Source organism: Lathamus discolor, chromosome 5 (assembly GCF_037157495.1).
Source record: "Lathamus discolor isolate bLatDis1 chromosome 5, bLatDis1.hap1, whole genome shotgun sequence".
NCBI classification, from domain to species: domain Eukaryota; kingdom Metazoa; phylum Chordata; class Aves; order Psittaciformes; family Psittacidae; genus Lathamus; species Lathamus discolor.
The window spans coordinates 15177392-15190341 of NC_088888.1; the positions used below are offsets into that span (position 1 = coordinate 15177392).

The 12950-nt window shown below is 39.8% G+C and overlaps 1 protein-coding gene across 3 annotated transcripts in view; it reads left to right on the forward strand.

The window, feature by feature from the left end:
* Positions 1 to 5286: 5286 nt before the first annotated feature.
* ESRRG (estrogen related receptor gamma) overlaps positions 5287 to 12950 on the forward strand; it is a 464785-nt gene continuing 457121 nt past the window's right edge. For all 3 annotated transcript variants that reach the window (XM_065679881.1, XM_065679878.1, XM_065679888.1), the window contains exon 1: positions 5287 to 5456. The gene's annotated coding sequence lies outside the window, so the exon portion shown is untranslated. The remainder of the gene's footprint in view (positions 5457 to 12950) is intronic.

The following is a 12950-nucleotide window of genomic DNA, read 5'->3' on the forward strand; positions in this document are numbered from 1 at the left end:
CAATAGAGATGGGCAAAGCCATTTTTTCTTTTACAGCAGATGTACAGTCTAAGGGAATGCTGTTTCTGAGGATGAAAGCTGAGGGAAAGAGGTGTCATGGCCCTGAACAAAACAAGAGGGAAGAGCCTACCTTCTCTGATGCTTTCATCTCCTTCTTTATGCACTCTCATCCGAAAAGGCAGTAAAGCTGGGAACCACCCTCATTGCATGGGGAAAGTGGGGAAAACCTCTTCTCCAGTGAGTTTCAAAGGGGAGCTTGCTTTGTACCTTGGAGACACCGGGGAGAAAAGATTCAGCATAAGAATAAAGCCCTAAACCCCCTTAGCATGTGCAAAAGAATTAAACTTGTCCTAATGATGACTCTAATAGGTATTAGATGGAGATAGCGGACATCACCCTCACTCTGCTGTAAGACCTCAGCACAGTAAGAATCCCTAGAGAGGTTTGTTTAATACCTGGAGGATGCTGATGCTCAGCAGTGCCGCTCCACACTGCCACACCTCCCATGGGGGCAACATAAGGAAACCTTCCTCTACTGCAACACTTGCATCCACTTAGCTCAAAGTGATCCTCACACACTCCTATGTGGTGGTAAGCTACAGGTGACGGAGACTGCCCAAAGAGAAGTTTTACTGACATCTAGGCTACCTTTTATTTGGCCATATCATCAAAGGTTGTGTCACCAGTTAATCTCAGTTTAAAACACCTAGTTCTTCTTTGCAGTAATGAAAAGTGAAGACAAAACACAAGCCTGGTTTTAACTCCTAAAAGAGAGTGCGAGTATTCCACAAAGTCCACTACACTCTTGACCATTGTTGATTTCACTTGCAAAGCATTACTCCAGCAGTGCTGAGTAAGCAGTACAAACCCTCTAATAAAATATCCTAATAAAGAAAATTCCCAGTGAGTGACAAGCACTTACACTGAAGCAGGAGTATTGGTCACATGGGAGTATATAGTTGAAAGAGGGGTGTTGGCAGATGGAGATAAAAAAGCCCCAGCCACCACTTTGGGAGTGAAAATGACGTGGGGTTTTTTCTTAGAATAAAGCTATGCTAAATGTTTTGCATTTGAATATTTTTACCCACATAAGGAAGAAAAAGTCTTGTCACTAAAGGCTTCCAATGTGGTTGAAAAATGCTTTGGACCCTTACTCTGAATTTAATAATGTGAGTACATTTGCAGTGGACTTGTTTGGGGTGCATGCATGCATACTTTGTGGATAATGAAGTCATCAGCAGTTGCTTGGCATTACTGAGTAACTAAATAGCTACTACAGCATTGTTGTGAAGAAGTTAAAACAGCCTGGGGCAGCCATACTTTATGCATCTGAGTTTTCCTGAACTAATTCTGCATTCATGAACTGTTGCTATTTGTATCGGGAAAGATGAAGCTCCTAATTTTTTCACTCTCAGTCTCTTTGGAAAATTCCTTCATTCCCCTGTTCAAATGAATAAAGTGGGAGCTACTCTCCATATGAAGAGGCAGGAAAGGAATGCAGTACACATGAACACAAAAAGTCCCTTAAAGGGCAGGTCACTTTTCAATCTGTCTTATGGTATAAAGCACTTTCCAGATAAATCATACTAAAATACAGTACCTCCTTTATCAGAGTAACCCGGTTGTTTAATTCACTAATGTATCCACTTGATGTCACTGTCACTGCCCAGTAGAATCATCAATGTCAAAGGGCTTTCTGGTCACAAAGACTTTGCCCCAGTAAGTGACTGAGCTGCACAGAGTCAGTTGCCTTTTGGAGGCTTCCAGTTAGCTTTATCCCTATAATGGTCTATTTTGTTGATGTGGACACTTCCATTTCTTGATTCTCTTTATTCATGTTTTGCATTCCCCCAAGAGGCAAACATTCATTTTTCTCAATGTTGTATTTTCCTGCATAGAAACATTCTATCTTTCTGTTTTTCTTGTAATAAAAACCTTGTAGCATTACCTTAATTATTTGCTATTACTCATTTCTCCTCAAGAATAATGCCAGTTTTTGAGAAGGCAGTGAATGGCATTTATTTGCTTAAATGTTGCATGGTCTCTTGGTACTCTTCTTATTCTCATTAGACACCTTAATTTTAGGATGAAAGATCTATGCTTTGCAGTTCTCTCTTCCACATGCCAGCATGCTTTTTTCCTCCCACCATCTCCCAAAATCTTATTTGAACCTTGAGGAAACAAAGAGTTGATGTCCATCCATTCCCCTATACATTTATTTTCATAGTGAAAACAGAATAGGAGTTTCAAAACATAGATAAGACCTAATTTTTAGTTACTTTTCCATCGCTCTCTCCTACGCTTGTCAGCCAGAGATATCATGTGAGGGGTAGCAGAGCAATTAACTACTTTAAGCTGGGATTTAGGCAATCATCCACAGAAAAGCACAGCTATAGCATGTGAACCATTCTTTGCCAAAGCCTGTTGGCCAGGATCAAGTTCTCTGGGGACAGCTGTATCCTGCTTTAACAGGCCTTGATCCTTTCACTGTTGCCTTCTTGCTGTCTGGGTAATAAACACTTTCTGTCAGTCTATAGCTCTCTCTTCAGTGCCAGAGTAAAGATCCAGCCTGACAAAGTGTTGCAATATGCTCTTCTGTGCTCCTTGCACTGGATGAAAGCATCTTAGCTCCCCTCCTGCCCCTCTTTAATGCTTCTCTGCTGGAGCTCTATGAAGGGCTCAAAAGCTGAAGAACTGGCATGCGGCTCTGCATATTTGTACACGGGACTTTATTATCTGTGTGCGCGTAGGTATTATTGTGGGCACTGGAAAGGAAGATTGTAAGCGTTTCATGGAAACATGCCCTCGGAGCCAAATCCTCATTAAAAATTGCCTTAGCATCCAGGTCAGAAGAGAATTGCAGGCACAAAGATTATTTGTGTATACTGCACTTTAAGAGGGTTACTGAGATGCATGCTCCTTTCTACAACATCTCAGACAGTCAGGCTTTGCTCTAAGAGGAGCTCCCTATGGAGCTACAGCAGCTTTATGCTGCCTCAGAAGACCAAAGCGACCTTAAAACTGGTGCAGCAGGAAACAAGAGGATTGTATTATTTCAAGAGACGACTTGGAGATGGCACTCTCGAAATCAACACCTCTCTTTGCTGCCAAAATAGGATGTGTGGCAATGTTACCGCTTGCCCGTCTTCATTCTTAGTTCTTGCACTGCTGCCCTTTGGGCTGTTGGTAGCGAGTGTTATTTAGAGACTGCAGAGGTCTTGCTTGGCATGCAGCCATCTCAGGCTCTGAAGATATCAGAGGCCAATGTTTCTGCCCTGAGCTGTAAGCTCAGGCCGTAGCAAATTGTCAAGATCAAAGGTTTTGTCTTTTTCCTTTTCAAAGCTTTGGGGTTAAATTGTTTCCCCATGCAAGGGCTCCCTTCAAAATATGCTTGAGAGCCATTTTTAAGGTATTTCACTCCCTTCTGTGGATAACAGTAATTACAAAGTTGTGCTAAACTGTAATTTTGGAATAGACCATTTGTGGATGGTTGTAGCAGTGCACCACTATTTCCAAAATTCACCCTTCCTCACATAATAGGAACAGGAGGAGGTGCCACTTGAAGGGAACTCAAGTCTGGTGTGGTTAGGTGAGTGCTGATTTTTTTTCCCCCCTCTAAAGTGTTAATTCCTTATGAGGTATTTGTGGCCCTATTAGCATCCCTTTGCACTACATGAGCAGCACAAGGAATTGGAAATATAGACAAAGTCTGGTTCATTGCCATAAACAGGGAAGCAGGTGTACCACTGTCCTCACAGCAATCTGCCTTACTGCCATGTCAGCTAGTAGCAGCTGCAAAGATGGAAGTTTTCCATGCTTCACTGTATTCCTCTATGAGGTGTGACTGCTTAAATGTTGGGTTTTCTTACATAATACACACAGAAATATATTAGTAGAAGTAAATATTCTGGATAAGACCATCAAAAGTTTACAATAGTCAACATTTCAAGCGCAGTAAGACGTTCATTCAGTGTTAGCACTGATAGCACTGAAGTTAGCACTTCACATTTTATGTTTTTAGTGAATACTTTGTGAACTTAAACAGATTTATGCAGGGACATACGTAGTCTCATTCTCTTCACTGACATATAAAAGGTGAAATCTGAAATGAGGGAAACTTGTTCATTAATATTATGGGGAAGGATGGAAAAATGAATCAGTTTTTAAAAGCTTATTGTCAGTTGCTAAATTGCAAAACAATGAAACTTCTTAACACAGAACAAGTAAAAAGCCAGTTGTACACAAAATTCTCTAAGCAGCATGTTACATCTAGATAATCTGTTACAGATTTCTGCATGACCTGGCTCACTCTGCTTGGCAATGTAAAGGATTTGACTTAGAAGTCTGACAAATCTTCCTGCATGGAAAGTAAAGTCTTCAGGGCTTCACCTGCCCTACAAGACCTGGCCCAAATATTAAGGAATAATAGGTTTTCGAAGGCCTTCTTAAAGGGTGCTTCTTACAGTGTTTTCTGATAGCTGTCAGCTAATTTTAGGGTCTTGCTGGGATTTTCTCATCATCATCAACAAAATTTCAGAATACCCTGCAAAGGATGCCTCTGCTGACCTCAGGGTCTGTCTGTAGCAATGTAACTCCCAGCCAGATGTTTAAGACAAAAGAATGAGTTTTAAGTGTTACAAGAAAAAGGGGTTTTATATATATTTGGATTTTAAAGGTTAAGCTGGATGTTAATAGATTTTAACAACACGTTGTCTGCTGACCCGAGCAGAGTGAATGGCAGCTATTTAATCCAGCTATAGAGATGGAATATGTTCTTCTACACCTATAGGAAAATTTTCTCTACTGAAAGGATTGTCAAGCATTGGAACATGCTGCCCAGGGAAGTGGCTGAGTCACCATACCTTGAAATATTTAGAAGCTATGTAGATGTGGCACTTAGGAACATGGTTTAGTGGTGGACTTGGCAATGCTAGATTTACAGTTGGACATAATGCTCTGTGAAAGCTCTTTTCCAACCTAAATGATTCTGTTCAACAGATACTGAGCAGTAGCATGCACAAATAGCATGAGCTTGTCTTGTCTTTAGCCAGCCTTGTCCCCTGTAAGTCTATCTCAGACTTCCTTGATCCTGTACAACCACCAAAGGTTTCATGTGATCTCCAACAGTCTCACATCTGATTACCCTCCGGCTGTTTACAGTTAGAAGGGGCAGTCATAAAATCACCTTTCAAAATCTGAAGGGAGGGTAGCTAGAATAATTTGTTTGTTTGCTTTTTCCCTTATGCTTTAGTGTGAGAAATGGCTTGAAAGGGACAGAGGGGAGCCTGCATAAACACGCTCATGAGGAAGCAAGCAGGACTCTTCTTCTAAGTTGTACAAAAGTAGTACTCAGCCTTATTGAGCTGTCTTTCACCAGTCCAACTCTAGTTCCAGGAAGAAAAAGCCCTTCTGATCAAATTGAGACATCCAGGGTGGAGCTGCCCTGCTGCAAGCAGGTAAGTTTTCTAATCAAAGTGATCCTGTAGTCTCTTCAGAGTGAGCCATCACACCACAGATAACCCCTTATGACTAGAACATCTTGATTGAGCTGTGACAAGCCTTTATTTTGACAAGGTTATTAAGGTAAGCAGAATGGAGATTTTTTTCTCTTTATCTTGTAGTCAGATTTGAGGAAGCCTTTTTAAAAAGCTTCGCTGTCTTCTTTGCTTGCCCTGGTCCTGGGAGAAACGTGTGTCTCCTCTGGGACATGTTGTGAGGGAATGGTTATTTTGCTTTGGTTTTAATATGGAAAAATCTAAGGTTGGAAAACCCTCTGCTCAGTTCCAGAAATCTTGGCTGATGCACTGTTCAGAAAATATGCTCTTGTGTTGGATCCTGTGACAAGCACTGTAAACATGTGTTTTCACTTGGATGACAAAGATGTTTGTATCTCTGAGTAGCAGGACTACTGATTAAATCCTGGAAAACATCGCTAACAGTTACAAACAGAAACTTATTTTGCATAAGATACCCAAAAGCAAGGATTTATTTACTCTTTGGCTTCCAGTTTTCTGCTTAAATCTGAGCTTTATTACTGACTTTGTCTCTTAGCTGCGCTGATCTGCACTGTTGTTGGTTTTGTTGAGGGTTTTTTTTCCCTATTATATTTCTAGTTGTTGCTTGGGTATGTTCAACCTCTAACATAAATCACTTACTGTATTTTGAAAGTTGGATAATGCATTTAATGCAGCTAACATTAAAAATACACATCTGTTTTGATGTTAGGTGCATCATGCCAGTAAATAGCATCATTTATCTTAATATTTTTCACTCTGTATATAAATGAGTAATGAGTTTACAGCCACAGAGGCATTTGTAAGCGGCATGGTTTGGGGTGGTTTTTTTCTCCTTTTTCTCTAGGTTTTTACAACACGTTAGTTTGTAGAGAAATGTTGGGGGGGAGGGGGGTTAAATTATTTTTTAGTTGGTTTGGTTTTTGTTTAATTTCTTGGTGGTCCATTAATTCACCTCTCCTTTCCTCCTAATATTACATTTCCACTGTAACTACACTCAAGCTGCATTTTATGCTTTGCATCTAGCCTAGGGATTGCTGTGGTTTGTGGTCGTGCATTTTTAGGCAGCATTCATCACCAGTTGAACTTAAGTCTGTCCCTGGCCTGTCTGAGCATAGTGCTGCTATATATGTGTGTCTCTACCAAAGGGAGGGGATAGGGGTAGCTGTCTGCTTTCCATTTCTTTGCTGATTCCAATTCAATGTGGGAAGGGGACACAACAATTTAGTTATTGGGTTAAGTACCAAAGCTGCAGGTTTTATTGGAATACAATAATTCAGGCTTCAGTGGTGCCTGGCAGATAATAGACCCCATGGTAGTAAGTGTTCATAAAGCTTGAGGCCACCACATGCCCTGGACTGCAAAGCAATGTGACCCTCGACAGCCCTTCCCTTTGCTGCCCTTCTGTCTCCCAAACCACAATATTCTTGTCAAGCCATTTAACAAGAATCATGTTTCCTTGTGGCAAGTCATACCTGTGCACTATTTTACACTCTTCCTTCTTCTCCCTTTATAGGGATATAGAGCTAGAAGAAAGCTCTTGGCTTCGGAAGCAGTGCCTGTACTGTTGCAGGTACTTATTTTGTATTGTTCTGTTTAAAAATATAATAAACCCCCAAACTGAGGTGGAAAAAAACGAGACACTTGCCCTGTTACTGGATGACAGTTTAGAACTCCTGGATCTCTGAATCTCAGGAACTTAGTTCCAGTTTTCAGACTGAATTTATTTTTGGCCCAACACTCATTTCTTAATGCATGAACACAGTCCTCCAGCATAAGTAACTCTTTTATCTCCCTGGTGTATATTAACAATGATACGTTAGAAATCATAAGTCATTTACAACCTCACCCTCACTCTCTTTCTACTAGACCTACCAAGACCTTTAATTCCCACAAACGTGTCCCTGCTGTATAAAACTGAGTAAGAGGATTGTGAAGTAACGCAGCATCTGGCCTAACGTCACCATATCCTCCTAATTTCCTGTCTGGCTCTCTGCAATACTGATGAAGGACCTACATCAGTTCTTAATTTACTTTTAGCAGATAAGTTCCCTGATAGTAGGAATCTTAATCCTACTTTCAAAGACAACTGTGAATGCCTCTCCCAGCAGAGGTAGTCCTCTCAGATGACAAATCAGATGCTAAAAGCACCATTTGATGTTGGTACTAACCTAACCATTACTGTTTGCTTCCTAATTTTTATTTTTATACACTGTCAGCTTTGCATCTGTAATCATCACTAAATTAAGAAAGTTCAATTAACAACACCAGACTGTGTGGGAAGGGAAAATAGGAATAGGATATGTTTCATGTCTCTCTTCAGTTGGCTTCTACTTCCTTGTGATTAATAGCTCAGGATGTGGTGATTCCCCTGGAAAATATCCCATATTTTATATTGGTTTTATATATATTTAGAGATGTGTGTGTTTTCCTTTTTATATATATATATATATAAATAAATAAAAGGGTGTGCATGTATAAGGGGAATCAGAAATTATCTTTTCTGCCTCAGTCCATTAGTGCCTGTATTTCTCTTAATAAATGAATCAAACATATAATTTTGTGCCAGAAAGACACTATGCACACACTGGTAAGAGAGACCCTCCTTTACAGCACTAGACAGCCTTGGTTCTATCCTTGCTTTCTCTGCATATTTTGGGAAGATGCCCCAGAGAATCCAGAGATGCTACTGTTGGGCCAACAGCCAGTGTATGAAGCAGGTTTGTCACTACAGCCATACATTTTATTTCTTTAATGGCTCAGCACCAACATTTCAGGATCAACCAGCACAAATCTCCAGAGTATCCTTAAGACAGATAAATGCCAAGCTTATTTTTCTTGTTAAACCTTTAAGGACCATTGCAATTCCATGGGTTGCTGTTTCCAGTCACACAAGTACTTGCATCTCAGACCAGCTGAATTTAGGGGAGTGCAAACCAGCCTGTTGCAATGAATGTAAAAGTTCACAGGTGAAATGAGTTCAGATGATCTTGGTCCCCCACCACACATGAATACATGCAATAAAACAGCAGTGCACTAGCACCAATTTCTCCTTCTAGCTGCAGGAGGCCCAATGAGTGGAAGGAGAAGGAAGAACTGTGTAGGTCTGGGGACAGCAGCGGGTGGTGGCCCAAGGTCAGGTGTGATCCTCAGTAATGGGTCAGTGGATGTTGTGACAATCTCATTGTGCAGCTGTTCTCCCTCTTTCTAAGGTATTCTTAATCTTGCATGCTTTTTATTTAATGGAACTTCTTCATGATGTCAGTGAACTTGAGCTTAGATCTTGCAATGTAACAGCAAACTGATGATGCTCTGCCTGGAGCCATGATGAAGTCCACGAGTCTGTGTGAACACAGCAGTCTGGCCATGTGGTAACAATTTCAGGGCCAGAGCCTTGAAAGAAATTGTGTGACACCTTTATTATGCAATTTCAAACCTGACAGTAAAGCAAAGTAAATGAATCCATGAACTAAACACACATAAATGTTCAGGAGTTGCTATTATGTCTTTCTCTAGCCCTGCGACCATCAAAAAGCATTTCTGCATCCTTGCATCAAAATAGGCAGGCCAAAAGTGTGTGATATTTTTAGTGGTGACACAGCACACCCTGCAACAGTGCTTCTTCAAGAAATGTGGTGTTGTGCAGCCTGCCACTGTACATATGCACACTAATACAGATTTTGCTGGCTCTTTTATTGTCTGTTAATGGATAGTGACTTCTTTCTCTGTTGTATAAAAATGTCTCTCAACTAAATTCCTTCAGCTGTGAAATAGTTGGTTTTGTTTTGTTTTTATTTTTTTCACCTATATAGCCTGACGGACAGCAAAATCCAGGGTGTGACAAATGGCACCTTCCAGGAAGGAATATATCCTTAAGAATAAATCCATATCCCTGAACTCTTTCTAATTGTATAGGACAGCCTTTCATTCTAGATCCGTATCTACTGCAGTTTCATAAAGACCAGATCTTATTTCTCAGTGCTTGTGAATTAGAAGTATTACAAAAGTTCAGTTACAAAACTAAGTTTCTGTTTATTTGAGAAACCTGGCTGAAGTTCCTTGTTGCGCCTCTGTACTGGTGTTTAGTCTCAGAATGCAAAATGTAGCTAGGAAATACAGCCACAATTTAGGTTGGGGAGCAAAAGGCAAAGAAATAACTCATCCAGACGTATACTTTGTGTGCAGTCCAAGAGACCCATCTCAGTGAAGTAAGATGTACTCTTTTAGGGTGGAGAAGATATATAAGGAAGGCTAGATTAAAGCATTTATAGTCTTAGAGTATAACCCTGTCTGTGTTATCAGTAGATTGTATGAAATATTGAGCCTTAAGCAACAATTTAAGCAGTTGCTATTGAAGTGTTGGAGAGAGAAACTGATGCTATTTCTTTAAATACTTTAAATGGTTGACAGAGATTGAAGTACACCTTTCCTTAGTCTGTTATAAATGGCCACAAGTTTTGCATAGAAGCAGACAAATGTGGTTATAAACATGCATCTACACTCCATGTTTCTAAAAGCTCTCATTACACATTTATATCAACAGCTATGATATCTGGACATTTTTTTCTTTGCTGCAGCTATAAATCATTCTTTTCATAACGCTGAGAATGCTTCATTCCCAGCTGCCTATGGAGGTCCTAAATTTCCTAATCATAGATGAGTTTATGCTTCCTCATCTCTCTAATCTGGGTGATATCTACAGTGTGGCTTAGTGGTTCATCATTATTTCATCAGAGCATTTTGGAGCAACCCATGGTATGGAAATGAAATGACATAGGTGACAGGGAAAAATGTCCTGGGTCTTGCATAGAACACATTCAAATCATATTCTAGTTTGGTGGGTTGTTGGTTTTTTTTCTCTCTAGATTACTCTGCACCTTTTTGAGATGCAAATTTCTTTACCTTTAATTAGCAACAAGTTTTTCAGAAGAGAAACTTGGAGGGCAGGAAGTGTGGGTGTTGTACAAGCCGTACACAGTCTGCCTCGAAAAACCTGTCAGCAGTTTGCAAACACAAACACAACAGAAAGGATGTCTGAGAGGTGGGTCAGAAGTTAACAGGATTTTGCCCTACTATGGAAACTTAAGCTGCAGATCGGAAAGTGTTTATGTGATATCACAGTTTGAGTGACAACTGTCAATAGGTGTTGGATGGAGGTGAGGTCACTATAGATTTTTTTGAAAGGCTGTCTGCTGGTATTGCCTGTCATGAGATATCTGTCATTTCCAAATCACTCTGTGCATTCAGCAAACGTAAGGCATCAGCATGCTGGCAGAAACACTGAGGCAGCAACTCTTATGAATTTAAGTTTTAGAGATGGTGATATTCTAAGCATAGGAGGTGTAAATTTTCTACACTTATAAAATATTTGGGAGGCCCAATATATTTGGCAAAGCATTAATTAAGGTATTTTACTGAAATTTGTGTGTGTTTTCTAAGTTTATGGTGTGCAAATCAGTCCAAAGACTTTTAATTAAGTACCCCAATGTCTTTTATGTTTCTTTTAATGGACAGAAAATGACTTTTGCTCAAGCTGACTTTCATTGTACAGTGCTATGCATTTTTCATCTGATGTGGGGGAAAAAATCAATTATTTTAAGAGTTCTGTTCTTCTGGCAGTTCATTTAAGTGAATTCTTACTGTGTTAAATGATCATCAGTATTTTCTTTCTACATAGCAACTCTTGTAAAAGTATTGTAATGCACACAAAGAAGTGTAATTTGCCATCACGTACAGAACATTAGTCTTGTGCCTTTTATGGACTCATGAACCTCTCTGTTTCAGCCACAGTGCTTTAATTTCAGTCTGGGTAAAATTTTGGGGGAAATTAAAATGAAAGATTAAGTAATAGGGAAGTGCTCACTGATTTGAAGATATCTTTTATTTATTGCAGCTAAAAGGCTGTAATTCCAATGAGCCCATTTGTCTCGCTGTAATTCTAACAAGTCCAGTGGAATAAATGATGGATTGCCTCCATGTGACCTCAAAATCAGGTCTGCAATAGTTACGATGTGCTTTGCACTGTGCAGAATTGTTTGTGTTGAAAGTCACACCCACAGAGGTATAACAAGACTTCATGGAAAAGTTGAATCTGACTTTGTTGATATTGAATTATGATTTTGACAGGCCTATGAAAAAAAGTATTAATTTGACCTTTTGCTTAAGAGTCTGAATTTTATCTTCCAAAGCTGTAGAAAGAAGTAACTCCTTCACCCTTATCTCGAAACGCCAGGTTTCCTTTAGGCCAGGGGCTGTTTCTGACGGTTGCTTTCACCAAATCCTGTGTTTTTGGATATTTGTGTTTGGGAGAGGGTCTACAATTGTGAGGAAAAAGGTTCCTAGAACAACTGCATTCTCTTTCATCTGTCTCCACAACCACAAGGTGAGAAAGGCAATTGCTGAAGTGACAAGTTCGGCAGATTACAGTCGGTTTTAAGCATATTTGTGTGTAAAATATACTTCCAGCATGGAAAAGAGTGGTAACACATCTCAAGTATAAATTCACTAGTTTTCCACCCTACTAACAATCCTTGTATTATTATTAAACTTTGTATTTCCTAGCAATTAAAGTATTAAAAGGCATTTTATTTCAAGTTAGCCTATTTAAAACTGTTTAAAGCAGCCTCTCAGACACCAAAATTGGTTGAACACACAAATTTTTTATATAATATACTTCCAGGATAATGTTTTCAGAACTTTGAGTCACACTTTCCTGATTTTACTAATTTTCTGTGAATGGTCATAAATTATTGGAGATGTCATGTGCACAGGAAGCCGCCTCCTTAGAACAGAAGTACAATTTCATAGGTTGAAATCTGCTGTGTAGCGAGTTTGTTGATGTCTGGGGGCCTTGTTTGTTGTTTGGGGTTATTTTCAAGATGTAGAACTGATTTTAGTATGCTGCAGGTCCTTTCAGGTTTAATTTTACAATGTTTACATTGGAGCAGCTCAGGAAGAGACAGATGTCCAAAGGTGCAGGCCCAAGAGGTCTGATGATTCATAGAGAGATGGGGTCAAATGTTCCTGTCCCACTGATTCATACCTCCTCTGCCGTGGCAACTGACTGGGTGGCATGCCCAGAGTTGAGGGCCTGGTACCTCGGTTTAAATCATTATTGATTTCAGTTTACACAAGCATCCCTGTCTGTGAACTGCTGCAGCTGAGGGCTCTGATTCACAATTTCTGTCAGACTTGAAAGGGGTGGCTAAAGAGATTTCTTAGCACAAGAGCCTCTTCAGCAACTGCATCTAACTCCATGCAAATTGGGAATCAGATCCTGGAATACTTTGATACCCATTTGTGAATAATTACTCTGTTTTGTTCTGCTGGGTATTTGTATGCTTGAGTGGGAACAGCATAAAACACAAATAATACAAGTTGAAAAAACACTCAAAGATTCTGGGAGTGCAGAAAACCTTTATCTTATGAGGAAAAGGG